The following is a 16,434-nucleotide window of genomic DNA, read 5'->3' on the forward strand; positions in this document are numbered from 1 at the left end:
GAGCCACCCAGGCACCCCCAAAAGAAAAGTGGGAAGTCAGTAATATTTTTCATAAATAAAGGGAGGAGGAAGGAAGGGCACAAAGACAAATGACATACAGGGATACTATAAGTGAACTAAATCCTCATGTATTGGGGCAAAAATCAATAGATAATGTCTAAACTGATAAATCAACAAATGTCCACATAAGTACATTATTTAGCTATATGGAAATAACAACTAGAAGAAATAGCTATAAAGGTTAGAAGTGGTTGTCATGCCAACCAAACATATGAAGATGCTCTCCTAATAAGACACTGCAAATATCAAAGTATGGAGACACCAGCAAAGGTCTGAAAGGTTGGTTTTTATTTAAATAGAATTGAGGAGGGTGAGAAGAAAGGAACCCTTGAGTACGAAGGTGGTGGGCAAGTACATCCATACAATCTTTTTGGAGGACAGTTTGTCATTAGCTACCCAAACTATAAGAGCACATACTTTTGACTCAGGAATCCTTACAGATAGAGGCACTCGTGTGCAGGCAAACATTAGAACAAGGTTCTTTGCTACTTCATTGTAATGTCAAAAAGTTGGCGTCACTCTCACCGTCCCTGAGTCGGGGCTGGTTAAATCTATCATGATCCATCCCTATAAGGGGATATTGTGCAGTCTCCTAAATTAATAAAGCAGTTGTTGATGTACTTATGTGTTAGATCTTCGAGATTCACTGTGAGGCAAAAAAGCAAGGTGCATAGCAATGTAACAGGTCACCGTTTCTGTCGTTAAAGTATATTTATATTATATGCTGACATATGCAAAGCATATCTCTGGAAGGGGATGTAATACATTGGTAAGAATGGTTGCCTTTGGGGAGAGGAGCCAAGTGGTATTTTTGGAAGTGTTTACCTCATGCCCATATTACCTATTCAAATAAATGTGGGGAAAAAAAGTGATTGCCTCTAGAGAACTGAATGGGGGTGGGAAGGGGTGGTGGATTTTAATTACACATATAATAAAAGATATATAATATGCATATTATATATAATATTGATATAATATAGAATATTGATTTACAAACGTTTTCACTACCAAGAAAGAGAGGCAGAGAGAGAGAAAGAGAGGCAGTCTCTGTTGATGTAAGGGTCAAGTGGGGTCAAGCAGCCACTCCTGACCATGGCATGTCCCCGAGCATGCCCCATGACGAGGACCAGCAGCTTCCTGTAGTTTTCAGTCCCCCCCCCCCCCCTTATGTGGCTTCTCTCTGTCCTGCCGGGTTTGAAGCATCCAAGTAACTGGTGACCTAGTTCCCAGGAAACCTCCCATGCTGCCCTTTTGTGAGGGTCCTGGGGGCTGTGGGGCTCTTGGCAGATGCCACATTTGTGTGCACAGAGAGAAGCTGATTCACCTCGTAGCAGGGAGAAAGGGACCCATCAGCATGCAATGAACTGTCCAGCTGAGGGGTGGCACCCCTCTCCCCACGGGTCTGGGCTGCAGGGCACTGTGCTCTGGGTGGGGGCAGGAAGGCTGCTCAGTCTCCCTTCACCCCTGCCTCAATTATCTATTGTTGCATAATGAACCACCCCAGAATATGCAGGCTTAAAATAACAATTTATTATTATCTTTTAAAAAAATGTTTATTTATTCACTTTTGAGAGAGAGAAAGAGCACAAATGGAGAAGGGGCAGATAGAGAAACACACAATGTGAAGCAGGCTCCAGGCTCTGAGCTGTCAGCACAGAGCCTGACGTGGGGCTCGAACCCACAGACTGTGAGATGCTGACCTGAGCTGAAATCAGAGGCTTGACCAACTGAGCCACCCAGGTGACCCCAAATGGACGAGGTCATTCTGCCAAAGTCACCTGCTGGATTTGAGCCAAGGGTTTCTGAGGGCAAGTTCCCGTCTGGAGACAATGAAAAGTGTGCTCCTCAGAACAGGACTTTATTTACACCTAATATCTACATTCCAGACTGGGGCCTGGACAGGATGATTGCCCAGGAAGATGACGGAGTCATTAATCTCTGCCCAAGACTGGCCAACTTCCCATCCGGATAATTAAATCAATTGGCAGCCCCATGTCAGGTCTCCATGGAGTCTGCGGGGCAGAAGGACAGAGCACCTCTGGCTGCCGCACTTGGCGTCTCCAGAGGGATAGGTTCCTGGGTGACTTTAGGACAAGCCAGCTGAGCCCAGGCTGGGGTTCTTGGCCCTGACTTGCTAGGTTCAGGACTCAGGCAAATATGGACGTGTTGGCATGTCAGTGGTTGCAAACAGTTGTCTGAGCTTCTGTGTTTGTGTGGTGGCCCACGGGGCCCTTCTATTCTTTCTAACTTTACCCTAAACATTGGTTCCTTTACACCACAAGAGTTCTGCACCCCACAGCTGGTCCGTCTCTCCCCCCCAACTTTTTTCCCTCCTCCATAACTAGCACCAAGATGTTTCAGAGGAATGCCCTCCAATCTTTTTTAAGTTTTTATTTATTGTTAGGAATCTCTGCACCCAACGTGGGACTCGAACTCACAACCCAGAGATCAAGAGTCCCTTGCTCTTCTGAGTGAGGCAGCCAGGCGCTCCAAGAAGATAAGCTTTTAATCAACTTGGCCCTCACTACCCAGAGCACAGTCCAGCCTCGGCATCACCTGGGAGGTTGTTGGAAAAGCAGAATCTCAGGCCCCATCCCAGATTTACTGAGCCAGAATTTCCGTTTCAACAAGATCTCTGGTGATTTAAACACATTGGTTCTCAACCCTGGCTGGGCATTAGAAACACCTGAAGAGAGTTTCCTATAATACCAATACCTAGGATCCTTTGCTGAAATTTCGATTCGGTTGATCTGGAATATGGCCTGGACATCACTATTTTTTATGGTATAACATACATTTAGTAAAATACACTAACTTCAGGTGAATAGCTTAGTATTTTTTACACACGTGTACACACCCACGTAACCACCCGGATAATAACATAACATTTCCCAGAGCACCCCACAAAGTTCCATTTTGTCCCTTCAAGGTAGGGTGATGGGCCGTCCCAGTTTGTCCAGGACTGAGGGGTTTTTCCGGGACATGGGACTCTCAGTAGCAAAACAGAGAGTCCCGGGGAAAATCAGGACAAGTTGCTCACACTCCTTCCAGGTCTATACTCCAGTCCACCTCCAGAGGGAAACATTATCCTGCGTTTTATCTAGCAGGTACGTTTAAGCGTCCCCCCAGATGACTTTAATGTGCAGCCAGGGCTGACCCAGCAACAGAAACATGTGGGGACCCTGTGAAATTATTGCTGGGCCCTTTACTCCTACACTTTCTAACTCAGTAGGTCTGAGTGGAGCCAAGAATTTGCATTTCTAACAAGTTTCCCAGGTGATGCTGATGCTACTGCTCTAAGTACCTTCCTTTGAGAGTTACAGGTCTAAGCCAAGCACAGGAATTCTCCCCTTGACATCCGGGTTTAGACTTGAACACATTACACAGTTCTGGCCAACGTGCACGAGGAGAAGACTTCCCAGCGCTTCCGGGATGCACTCAGGTAGTCTGTTAAAACGGTACCCCTGGATTGTGCAAATCCCTAGCCCTGGGATGAGGGTGGGGGTGTGGGGGTGAGCGTGGGGGTGTGTGGATCCTAGGTAATATTTTTTCACCGACGGAGAGATGCATGGAAGGGGATGCTCTCTTCTTTTGAAAGTCCAGCAGCGTCTGGGCATGGCCCCTGGAGCTGCCTCATGACCTTGAAACAACAAGCCTGAGGACTAAACACAAACCAAGCAGGGTAGGGGAGAGGAAGGGGGAGAGAGCCTCCTGAGTCCTTGAAGAGACTGCTGAACTACAGGGTCGACCAATCTTATACGACCTTCTCAGGAATGTCTTTCCTTTTGGTTTCAGTCACATATAATTGGGTGCTCTCTGATTTGTGGTCAAAAGCATGTAATACCCTGCTGTTCAATTTGTGGTCCAACAATCAGCAGCATTGGCATCCCCGGGAAGCTTGTTGGTTTCAAATGATGTCTAATGCCCTTTATTCAAAGGGAAACAGTGCAAGCTGCGGAGCACTGTTCCTAAGGGATTAGGGGCAAGCTCGAGTTTTATAGAGCTTAGAAGAGGCAATGGCAACTCGAAACAGAAGGATGATGGGCTAGGAAGTCCTATTTCTAGGGTGTGGTAAGCTAACTAAAGCAGAGTTGAAGGATATGGCTGGTGCGTGTTAGATTTCTTGACAGGTGCTTCCTGTAAGTGCAGGCTGGCTTCGGGCCGGATTCGTGACCTGGGCTGGGCCAGTAGGACAGCCTCCATTCTTGTAGGGGGTCCTGATACACGAATTAACTTTACCTCAAGAAATGCAGACTCTTGGGCCCCACCACAGACTTACTGAGCCAGAATCTGCATTTTTACAAGATGTCCACAGTCAGGTCTGAGAAGCACTGCTCTAACTATACAGCAGCACACAGGCTTTGGATTTTCTGCACCCTTCTACGGGCCACCTCCCCCAACTGATCGCTGCATGAAACCACATCATTGCTAATAATCATATGAAAAGATGCCGTGGCACTGCCTACAGGAGCCCTCTAGCTGAGCTTCCTTTGTGACTCATTGGTCAGAACTAGACTACATGCTTCAGCTGCCAGTGAGGCTTGGAAGGCGGGTGCCTGGCTTCATTTCTGTCTATTGTGGGAGACAGGCTCTGCCTGCAAAGACCCAAAGGAGTTGAAAACTTACGTTCACACAAAGACCTGCACAAGGATGTTTATAGCAGTTTTATTCATAATTGGCAAAGCTTGAAAGCACCCAAGATGTCACTCAGTTGATGAATTGCTAAACTGTGGTACACCCAGACAGTGGCATATTTTTCACTGCCAAAAAGAAATGAGCTCTCAAGCCATGAAAAGACATGGAGGGAACTTTGAATGTATATTGCTAAGCCAAAGAAGCCCATCTCAAAACATTGCTGGATGATACTAACTATATGTATGTAGCATACTATGATTCTAATTATATGACATTCTGGAAAAGGTAAAAATATGGACACAATGAAAAGATCAGTGGTTGCAAGCGGTGGGGTGAGGAGAGAGGTGGATAGGCAGAGCACAGAGGATTTTTAGTGAAAATACTCTGTATGATACAATAATGTTGGATATACAGTCAACCCTTGAAAAATGCAGGGGATGGGGCACTGACCCTCTGCACAGTCGTAAATCTCTGGATACCTTTTGACTCCCCCAAAACTGAACTACTGATAGCCTATGTGAACCAGAAGCCTTACTAATAAAACAATTGATGGGCACTTACTTTGTATATGTATTATATATGTATTCTTACAATAAAGTAAGATAAAGAAAAGAAAATGTTATTAAGAAAATCATAAGATGGGGCGCCTGGGTGGCTCAGTCACTTAAGTGTCGGACTCTTGATTTCAGCTCAGGTCACGATCTCACAGTTCACGGATTCAAGCCCTAAATCAGGCTCTGCACTGACAGTATGGAGCCTGCTTAAGATTCTCTCTCTCTCTCTCTCTCTCTCTCTCTCTCTCAAAATAAATTTAAAAAAAAGAAAATCATAAGAGGGGCACCTGGGTGTCTCAGTCAGTTAAGCATCCAACTCTTAGTTTCAACTCAGGTCATGATCTCACAGTTCATGAGTTCGAAGCCCACACTGGGCTCTGTGCTGACAGTGGGGAGCCTGCTTGAGATTCTCTGTCTCCCTCTCTCTGTGCCCCTTGCCCACTCACACTTGCTCTCAAAAATAAATAAATAAACATGTTTTAAATATCATAAGAAAACCATGGCTTGCTCAGCCAGTGGAGCTTGAGACTCTTGATCTCGGGGTTGTAAGTTCGAGCCCATGTTGGGTGTAGTGATCACTTAAAAGTAAATTAAAAAAAAAAGTAAGAAAATTGGGGCACCTGGTTGGCTCAGTCAGTTAAGGGTCTGACTCTTGATTTCGGCTCAGGGCGTGATCTCACGGTTCGTGAGTTCGAGCCCCGTGTTGGGCTCTGCACTGTGTCAGCGCAGAGCCTCCTTAGAATTCTCTCTCTCTCTCTCTCTCTCTCTCTCTCTCTCTCTCCCCCTCTCTCTTTGCCCCTCCCCCACTCATGCTCTCTCTGTTTCTCTGTCTCTCAAAATAAATAAAGTGCATCTCTTAATAAATAAAAGAAAATCATAAAGAAGAGAAAATACATTTGCAGTACCATACTGTAAAAAATTCATGTACAAGCGGATCATGCAGTTCAAACCCATGTTGTTCAAGAGTCAACTGTATGTCATTATACTTTTGTCCAAACGCATAGAATGTACAACACCAACAGAGAACTCTAAAGTAAACTACAGACTTTGGGTGATTATGATGTGTTGGTGTAGGTGCATGAGAGGCTGTGCATGAGTGGGGGCAGAGGGCATATGGGATATCTCTGCATTTTCCTCTCAATTTTGTTATAAACCAAAAACTGCTCTAAAATATTATCCTCTTTAAAATAGGCCCCCCCAAAATACATATAGTATGTATAAGTACATAAAAGATCTAGAAAGATATACAATAAGGTTTAACAGTGGAGTTACATAATAGTGTTTTATTTATTTTTGTTCTACATTTATGGCTTTCTATAATGCCCTTATTCTGCTCTGATAACAATGAAAGTTTCTTTTTTTTTAACTTTTTATTTAAAAACATTTTTTTGTTAATGTTTATTTACTTTTGAGAGAGAGAGACAGAGTGCGAATGGGGAGGGGCAGAGAGAGAAGGAGATGCAGAATCTGAAGCAGGCTCCAGGCTCTGAGCTGTCAGCACAGAGCCCAACTCGGGGCTCGAACTCATGAACTGCAAGATCATGACCTGAGCCAAAGTTGGGCGCTTAACTGTCTGAACCACCCAGGGGCCCCTAAACTTTTTATTTTGACATAATTATAGACTCACAGGAAGCTGCAAGATAGTACATAGACTATCGTGTATCCTTCACCTAACTTCCCCCAAGAGTGCTATCCTGTATAATTGTAGTAGGATATAAAAATGAGGGAATCAACTTTGTTACAATACGTTTAACTAGACCACAGACCTCATTTTGTTGTCACTATTTTTTTGTATCTTTATTTGTGTATGCGTGTACACAGGTATTATTCTATATGTTTTTATTCCGTGATAAATAGATTCATATATTCATGTAACCACCACAAACAAGATACAAAGGAATTCCATTGTGGCATCCACTCAGGATTACACTCCTCTTCCCAGTCCCTATATCCAGGCAACCACTAATCTGTTCTCCACCTCTGTAATTTGGTCATTTCAAGAATGTAATATAAATGATCATACATATGCAACCTTTGAAATTGACTTTTGTCAATAAGCATAATACCCTTGAGATCAGTCTAGGTTGTTGCATGTTATCATAGTTCATAATAAATATTTTTTAATGTTTATTTATTTTGAGGTGGGGAGGGGCAGAGAGAGAAGGAGAGAGAATCCCAAGCAGTCTCTGTGCTGTCAAAAGCCTGATGCAAGGGGGCTCCTGGGTGGCTCAGTGGGTTAAGCCTCTGACTTCGGCTCAGGTCATGATCTCACAGTTCATGAGTTTAAGCCCTGAGTCGGGCTCTGTGCTAACAGCTCAGAGCCTGGAGCCTGCTTGGGATTCTGTGCCTCCCTTTCTCTCTGCCCCTCCCCCACTCTCTCTCTCTCAAAAATATAAAAACATTAAAAAAAAAAAAAAAAAGCCTGATGCAGGGCTCGAACACACGAATTGTGAGATCATGACCTGAGCCAAAATCAAGAGTCAAACATTTAACCAACTGAGCCACACAGATGCCCCTTTAATAAGAATATATTTGAGTATATATCCCACCTGAACTCTAATATATGTTTTTTATTAAGTTTTTTAATTCCAGCATAGTTAACATAGTGTATATTAGCTTCAGGTGTACAACATAGCAATTCAACAATTCTTTTTTTTAATGTTTATTTTTGAGAGAGAGAGAGAGAGAGAGAGAGAGAGAAACAGAGCACAAAAGGGGGAGAGGCAGAGAGAGAGAGGGAGACACATAACCCGAAGCAGGCTCCAAGCTCCGAGCTGTCAGCACGGAGCCCAATGTGGGGCTCGAACCCACAAACTGCGAGATCATGACCTGAGCCCAAGTCAGACGCTTAACCAACTGAGCTACCCAGGCGTCCTTTTTTTTTTTTTAAAGTAAGCTCCACACCCAACATGGGACTTGAACTCACAACCCTGATATCAAGAGTTGCACTCTACTGAGTGAGCCAGCCAGGCGCCCCCGATTCAACAATTCTATGCATTACTCAGTGCTCATCATAAATCTACTCTTTAATCCCCATCACCTATTTCACCCATCCCCCCCTCCCCTCTGGTAACCATCAGTTTGTTCTCTATAGTTAAGAGTCTGTTTCTTGGTTTGTCTCTCTCTCTCTTTTTTTTCCTTTGCTCTTTTGTTTCTTAAATTCCACATATGAGTGAAATCGTATGGTGTTTGTCTTTCTCTGAGTGACTTATTTTACTTAGCATTATATTCTCTAGCTCCATCCGTGTTGTTGCAAATGGCAAGATTTCATTCTTATTTATGGTTGGATAATATTCCATTGTGTGTGTGTGTGTGTGTATATATATATATATATACACACACACACACACACACACAATGGAATATGGAATGGAAGAAGGTATGTATATATATATATATATATATATATATATATATTGTGTGTGTGTGTGTGTATATATATACACATATATATATATATATACACACACACACACACACATATATATATATATATATATATATATACACATACCTTCTTTATCCATTCATCAATCAATGGACACTTGGGCTGCTTCCTAATTTGGCTACTGTAAATAATACTGCAATAAACATAGGAGTGCATATATTACTTTGAATTCATGTTTTTGTATTTTGGGGTACACTGTAGTATGATTACTGGATCATTTTTAACTTTTTGAGGAACCTCCATGCTGTTTTCCACAGTGGCTGCACTAGTTTGCCTTCCCACCAACAATACAAGAGGGTTCTCCTTTCTCCACATCCTCTCCCAACACCTGTTATTTCTTGTATTGTTGATTTCAGCCATTCTGACAAGTGTGAGGTGATACCTCATTGTAGTTTTGATTTGTATTTCCCTGATGATGAGTGATGTTGAGCATCTTGTATCCATTGGCCATCTGGATGTGTTCTTTAGAGAGAGGTCTGTTAACGTCTTCTGCCCATTTTTTAATTGAATTATTTGTTTTCTGGGTGTTGATTAACATATATGGTTTTAATTCGTGTGTGTGTGTGTGTGTGTGTGTGTGTGTGTGTGTGTGTGTCCCTGTTTCCAAATGTGAGGATAGGATTTGGAAACCACATGTTTGGTTTTATCCCCCATGATAGTCTAGCCTGAAAAATTAACCAGGGAGTTGGTGACTTGGCTGTGAGCTATTTTAGGGCAGAAACTGACGGATAATTATCCTTCTTGTTGCCTCTTTGGCTCAGCTCAATGATTTGGTCCTGAAATGATTCTAATCAAGCACCTGGGGGAGGGAGTGCAAGTATTCACTAGGAGCTCACTCCTCAAAACACATCATATAAAACTAGCATCAGTTTGTGTGTATGTTTTTAATAGGGTCATTACACTGGCAGGCATAGAAAGTACATTTAACAACATTGCCTGCAATTGTGGGAAAATGCTAGAAATGAGAGCAGATTATGGTCTGTGCCAAAGGCAGACATGGTGCCTGGAAGGAGCAATCTGCAAGGATCTCTGGGAGACCACTGGCAAAGAGGTTATTTTGGAGTCCTTGGGTTCGAATCCCAGCTCTGCCTCTGTACCAGTCGTAGCCCCTTGGAAAGAGAACAATTCCGGCAGACTGTATTTAGAGAATACCGCAAGTGTGCGTGCAGAATATAAGGAAACCACCAGGGCTAGTGAGGAACGCTGGAGCTGGAAATAGAAGGGGGCACCCCCTACGGGGGTGAAGGAGCCAGGGAAGGAGAAGCTGCCATAACCCGGAAGAAGAGTTAGGTGGAGAAGCGCCCTGCAGGGTGAGGCCAGGGAATGGCCAGCTCAACTTCAATTACCACTCCCCCTTCCAATCTCCTATTGAAGCTCCCAGCACGGGCTCTAGCTGTCCATGCTCCAGGAGCACTGAGCAAGGTAGACTAGGGTGAGGAGACAAGGGAAGACCTTGGCAGAGCCATTAACTACCTGTTTGGCTTAGGTAAATCACTCCCCCTCTCTGGAGAAAATCTCCATTTTCTCATCCATGAAGTCGGGATGATAATATTACCTCCTTTGTAGAATTGAGGTAGGGAATAAATTATAACATGTGAAGTACCTAGTGTGGAGCCCGCCAGGACATTTCAATAAATGACAATTACAGATGATGGTCATGACAAGAATGACTTGAGTAGGGAGTAATGGGGCTTAGAGAGAGGTATGCTCTCTAAGGTACTATGCATCAGGTACTATGACAAATACCACCACACTCCGTACATAGCTCCTCTTGCTGTAAAATCATCGGGTCAACCTAGGCAGAGCCAAAATTGATGTCAGAACTCCAGACGGCAGCAACTACCACTTTAACATTGGAGAGAAAAAAGAAAAGCTCTCACCTGCTAGGACCACCCCCAACCCAAGCCTTCCCATCTGCAAACTGTGGCCCCGTGGTACAGGTCTGTTTTAGCAAAAGGACCATTTGTTTAAATGAGCCTGCCAAGTGAGAGGATCCAGATTCCTCTCTTTTCTCTCTTTTTAAAAAAGCCACAGATATAAATAAGCCCAAGATGGTCTGTTTCTGCCATGACTAACAGATAAAAGAAAAGACAGTCACCTTCTAAATAGACCAGCAATTAATTAACATTGGGAACTTGGGAGGAATTGATTGGGGGACCCGTCCAATGGGTGGGCCACGGGGCCTGCCAATTCCATCCACCCAGGCTTTGAAGCCAGTTTAGAAACTGTTGGGAAAACCCGAAAAACCCCATTCCCACCCCCTCCCACCCACACCAGACAATCTTGAAGGAAAATACCCAAGTTGACGGAGAAATGAGTTACTCGGAACATAAAAAAGTCCATCAAATCTTCATCTTAAAGAGTAGATGCCATTGTCCCAAGCCAGGTGCCCCCAAGGAATTAGGTTGACAGACTCAGCAAATAGAAATATGGAATGCCTGGGGCTCCTGGGTAGCTCAGTCGGTTAAGCCACTGACTCTTGATTTCGGCTCAGGTCATGATCTCACAGGTTCATGGGATGATGCCCCACATCAGGATCTGCACTGACAGTGCGGAAACTGCTTGGGATTCTCTCTCTGTTTCCCTCTCTCTCTGCCCCTCCCCTGTGCATGTGCTCTAGCTCTCTCTTGCTCTCTCAAAATAAATACATAAAGTTCAAAAAAAAAAAAAAAATACAGAATGCCCAGTCAAGTGTGAATTTCAGATAAACAACGAACAATTTTACCTGTGTCCTAAATATTGCATGGGATGCACTTACACTAAAAGATTATTTGTTATTTATCTGAAATTCACATTTAACAGGGCATCAGGTGCTTTATCGGGCTCAGGAATGATGAGGGCGGTCCTGAAGGGACACAGCCCAAACCGAGCCTGTGGACACAGGCTCAAACTGGCAGCCTCCTGGACATCTGAGGCCCATACATGTGCATTTTCTAAGTCTTCGCAGTTAGTAAAATTGGAATCGGTTGAGAACAGTTTAAGGATTTCTGGCTTCCTTTAAGAATGGGAAGCTCCAGCCGTGCTGCTACTAGCCACCCTCCTATGATAACATAATGGGGACAGAAGGGAACGTGGGAAAGTGAAAACTGATCACTGATGTGTTAGATTGAAGGGATTGTGGGTACACTTGTTTCTGGCTGGTTTGTTGCATGAGTCTAGTGGTGACACCATTAGTAGCCCACGTTTCAGGCCTGGGGAATGTGCCCTTTCTCAGGCTTTGCTGCTCGAAGCAGCGACCCCAGAAGTGCTAGCCGCAAGATCTGAAAAGCTTGCCCATCTGCAAGGCCACTACCAGGCCATCTTCCTTCTTCCCAGCACAAGGGTGGAGGCTTTGCTCCCACCAGTTGGAGAAATATGTGCCCACAGTGCCACCTAGAGACACAGGCTGGAGTTGCAAGTCCTGGAAGGCACCCCTCTCCATCTTCCCTGGCAATTGTGTAGCCATAATTAGAAATGAGGTAGACAAAATCTAGAAGGAGAAAAAAGGAAGATTAAAAGAAACTAAAAAACAACAAGGGTGTGAGAAGTTCTTTCCATGTTCCAAGCAGAGTTATGTGTTCTTTTATGCCTCAAAAGATCCCCAAAGGCTGGATACCATCCATGTTCCTACTTTGCAAATGAAGAAACTGAGGCTCAGAGATGTGAATCATTTGCTCAAAGCTGCATGGTTAATAAAGGGCAGAGCTATGATTCAAACCCAAGAAATGCAAGTCTACAGCCCATGTTTTTTGTTAATATATATATTTTTAATGTTTATTTATTTTGACAGGGAGGGAGAGCACTCGTGCATGTGGAAGCAGGAATGGGACAGAGAGAGAGAGGGACAGAGGATCTGAAGCAGGCTCCATGCCAACAGCAAAGAGCCTGATTCGGGCTCGAACTCACGAACCATGAGATCATTACCTGAGTCGAAATCAAGAGTCAGATGCTTAACCAACTGAGCCACCCAGGTGCCCCTGTTGTTAATATTTTTTTATTTTTTTTTAAATTTTTTAACGTTTATTTATTTTTGAGACAGAGAGAGAGCATGAACGGGGGAGGGTCAGAGGAAGAGGGAGACACAGAATCTGAAACAGGCTCCAGGCTCTGAGCTGTCAGCACAGAGCCCGACGCGGGGCTCGAACTCACAGACCGCGAGATCATGACCTGAGCCAAAGTCGGCCGCTTAACCAACTGAGCCATCCAGGCGCCCCTGTTAATATTTTTTAATATTATCATACAATAAGGTTGACTTTAGTTTTTCTTCTGGTGCACAGTTCTACAAACTTTGACATATGTATAGGGGCAACTGGTTTTGACTCAATTTTGGCTCAGGTCATGGTTTCACTGAGTTCAAGCCCTGCATCAGCTCCACACTGACAGTGCAGAACCTGCTTGGTATTCTCTCTCTCTCCCTCTCTCTGCCACTCCCTGCTCCCCCCCCCCCCCAACAGAATAAATAAACTTTAAAAAATGTATAAAGTCATGTTAGCACCACCACAATAAGGATACCCCAAAACTTCCTTGTGCTATTCCTTTATATTCACATCCCCTACTCATCCTAACCCTGGCAACCACTGTTCCCCATCACTATAGTTTTTTCTTTCCAAGAATATCAAATAAATAGAATCGTGCAGTATGTAACCATTTGAGGCTAGTTTCCCTCACTCCGCATATCTTGGGATTCATCCAAATTGTTACCTGTATCACAAGTTTATTCCTTTTTACTTGGGTGAAGATGGTTATAACTAATTGAACACTTAACCTGTGCCAGGGCTATACTAAGCATTTTGACATTATCTCATTTGATCCTCACAGATTCTGAAGAGGAAGGTAATGTTATACCCATTTTATAGATGGGAGATCGGTAGAAGTCACAGGCTGTATGCCAGGGGTCAGAACTAGTCCCAGACTCAGAACCATTTATAAAATTGCTCTGTTCCCGGACAACAAAAAGTGAGGTGTGGGGGAGACAATACCATCTCCTGGCTGGACTTCTGCAAGATGATCTGTGGGTCCTTATCTTTCCCCACAGCCTCCCAGAAATGCTTGTGATTCCATTCATGCAGCTAGTGAGGGTCTCAGGCAAAAGCCCTTGCAAGACAGTAGAGCATAGAAATTAGGGGCCCAGGATGGAGTTCAAATCCTAGCTGTCACTCCCAAGGTGTGTAACCTCAAGTAAGCTGGTAAACCTCCCTGAGCCTCAGTTTTCCTGTCTTTAAAATGGGATAGTAAAAATAAAAATAAAATGGGGTAATAACAAGCAGGGTTGGGATATAGATTAAATATTAACAAAATATCACACATGATAAGCACTCAATGAACACATTTATCCCTATAGTACCCTAACACAGACCTCCTCCCATCTCAGTGTGGCAGGAAGATTTGTTTATTCACTAGATATGTATTGCGTCCCTACTATTTTCCAGGCCTTGGGCTAAATGCTTTGCAGACATGAGTTTAGTGAACCTTACAAATTATCGGAAGTAGGTATTGTTATGAACCCCTATTTCACACATGAGGAAACTGAGGCTTGTAGAGGTGAAGTTATTTGCCAGATCCCTCTGCTAGGACAAAGAAGTAAAATGAGACTGAAGCATCAACTGTTTGGTGGGACTGAAGCTAGGGAGACAGGATGCAGAATTCGGGTATCCGAGACCTACCATTGGCCCTGGAGCTCAGGGAAGCAGTGACAGCAAACCCAAGAAACAAGGTGGGTGGGATTTCTCTCAGGAGCTTCTTTGGTCCCTAGCTGGCAGGCATTTGGGGCCACTTCTTCCAACAAGGAAACCCAGCAAAAGCATTTGAACTTTTAAGAGCCAAAAATTGACTCTTTCCTACATCCATTAGGCAGCATACGAGCTATTGGCTACACTTAAGAGCCAGACAGACAGGGCTCGAATCCTGGCTCTGCCACTCTTACCAGCTGTGTTGACCTTGGGCAAGTTGTTTCACCTGAGACCATTCCTTCAATTGTCAAATGAGGTTAATAACACAGCCTGCCTCACAGGGTTGTTGGAAGAATATTTTATTACATGTAAAGAACTGTAATTAACACATAGTAAGGGCTCAGTAAATGTTAGCCGTGGTTACTATAATTATTACTGCAGGGGCTGGTACCTAAGAGGGAAGCAGACCATGGTGAGAGCTGTGGTGACCTGGAAAGCACAAGGGCATCCCTGCCCAAAGGGATGGATGTTATTCAGCCACAGTCATTATTACCAGGTAGGAAAACGAGTCCACAATGACCAGACCTTCCAATTTTCCACTCAAAGCCACGCTGGCCTCCTTTCTACTCTCAACACAGCAACCAACAGGCATGTTTTTGCCTCAAGGCCTTTGCACTGGCCTGCAATGTACTATCCCACTGATATTCACACAACTTACCCTCTGATCTAGTTCAGCTCTGTACCCAAATGTCCACCTCGACATTTCCATTCTTATCCCTTTTCCCCACTGTAATGGGTTTTCTCTATTGTATTCATCATTAAATAACAGGCTACTATGTTTTTTAAGTTTTTTACTTTGAGAGGGCGAGAATGAGTGAGGGTGGGGCAGAGAGGTGGGGAGAAAGACAGGCTCCACACTGTCAGCAGACCCTGACACGGGGCTCCATCCCACGAACCACAAGATCGTGACCTGAGCTGAAACCAAGAGTTCAACCAACTAAGCCACACAGGCACCCCAACATACTATTATTTTTTATTCTTCTTCCCTCCATTGGCAAGTTCATTTTCCATATTGGGAATAACCCCCCCCCCCCCCCCACACACACACACAATTTATATTCTCACACCTAGAACAGGGCCTGGCACATGGTAGGTACTCAATACTTATGGAATGGATTGTCTTCATGCTGCCAGTTTGTGAGTGATAATTCAATGACCAAAGGAATCATTTGGCCATTTTTGCCTTATTGAGCACCTACTATATGCAAGGAATAGGTCTGGAAACTGCAGAGGATAAGAACAGAAAACCCTCCTGTTCTAGTAGAAGGCAGTAAGTTGGAGAGGAAAAAGGAGGGGCGCTTTGGAATCAAACACATCAGTTGGTGACCCAATTCTGTCTCTTGTATAGAGCTGGGGAACTGACTCTTTGAGCGTCACTCCCCCACCTGTACAATTGAGGTTAAGAATCATGCCAGTTCTCTCCTCACTGGGCTGTTGTGATGAGTAACAAAGTGTGCATGTCAAGTGCTTTAGCACAGTCCAGCCAAAAGGCGAAGTGTGTGATTCATTCTTTCATTTAACAAATATTTAGTGAGTGGCCTACCACATGCCAGGGACTGTGCCACTTGCTGTGGAGGGGCTACAAAGGGAAAGTTGCTACTTACGTGGAGTTCTGGTTTAATAGGGGCGGGGTGAGGGAACACTGGCAATACACTATATACACATACTATGTATATATACATATATATATATATACACACACACACACTATATATATTAAAAATGTCACATATGCATAGGTACTATTAGGCAGTAGTAATATGAAAATAAAATACAGGGCAAAGGAATATAAAGGGAACAGATTATTTTAGATAGGTCCCCAGAGAGGGTGACATTGAATAAACAGCTGATTGAGACAAGGGAGTGAACCAGGCAAAGATATGAAGAGGCTAGGATTGGTCACTTCAGGCAGAGGGAACATCAAGTCCAAATATTCTGAAGTAGGAGTGATCCTCAAGTGGAAGGAAGTTTGATGGCTGAAGAAGGGATGGGAGGTCAGAAATCAAGGAAGATGGTGCCGGCTGCTGAC

The sequence above is a fragment of the Panthera leo genome, chromosome A3, assembly GCF_018350215.1.
Source record: "Panthera leo isolate Ple1 chromosome A3, P.leo_Ple1_pat1.1, whole genome shotgun sequence".
Lineage (NCBI taxonomy): Eukaryota > Metazoa > Chordata > Mammalia > Carnivora > Felidae > Panthera > Panthera leo.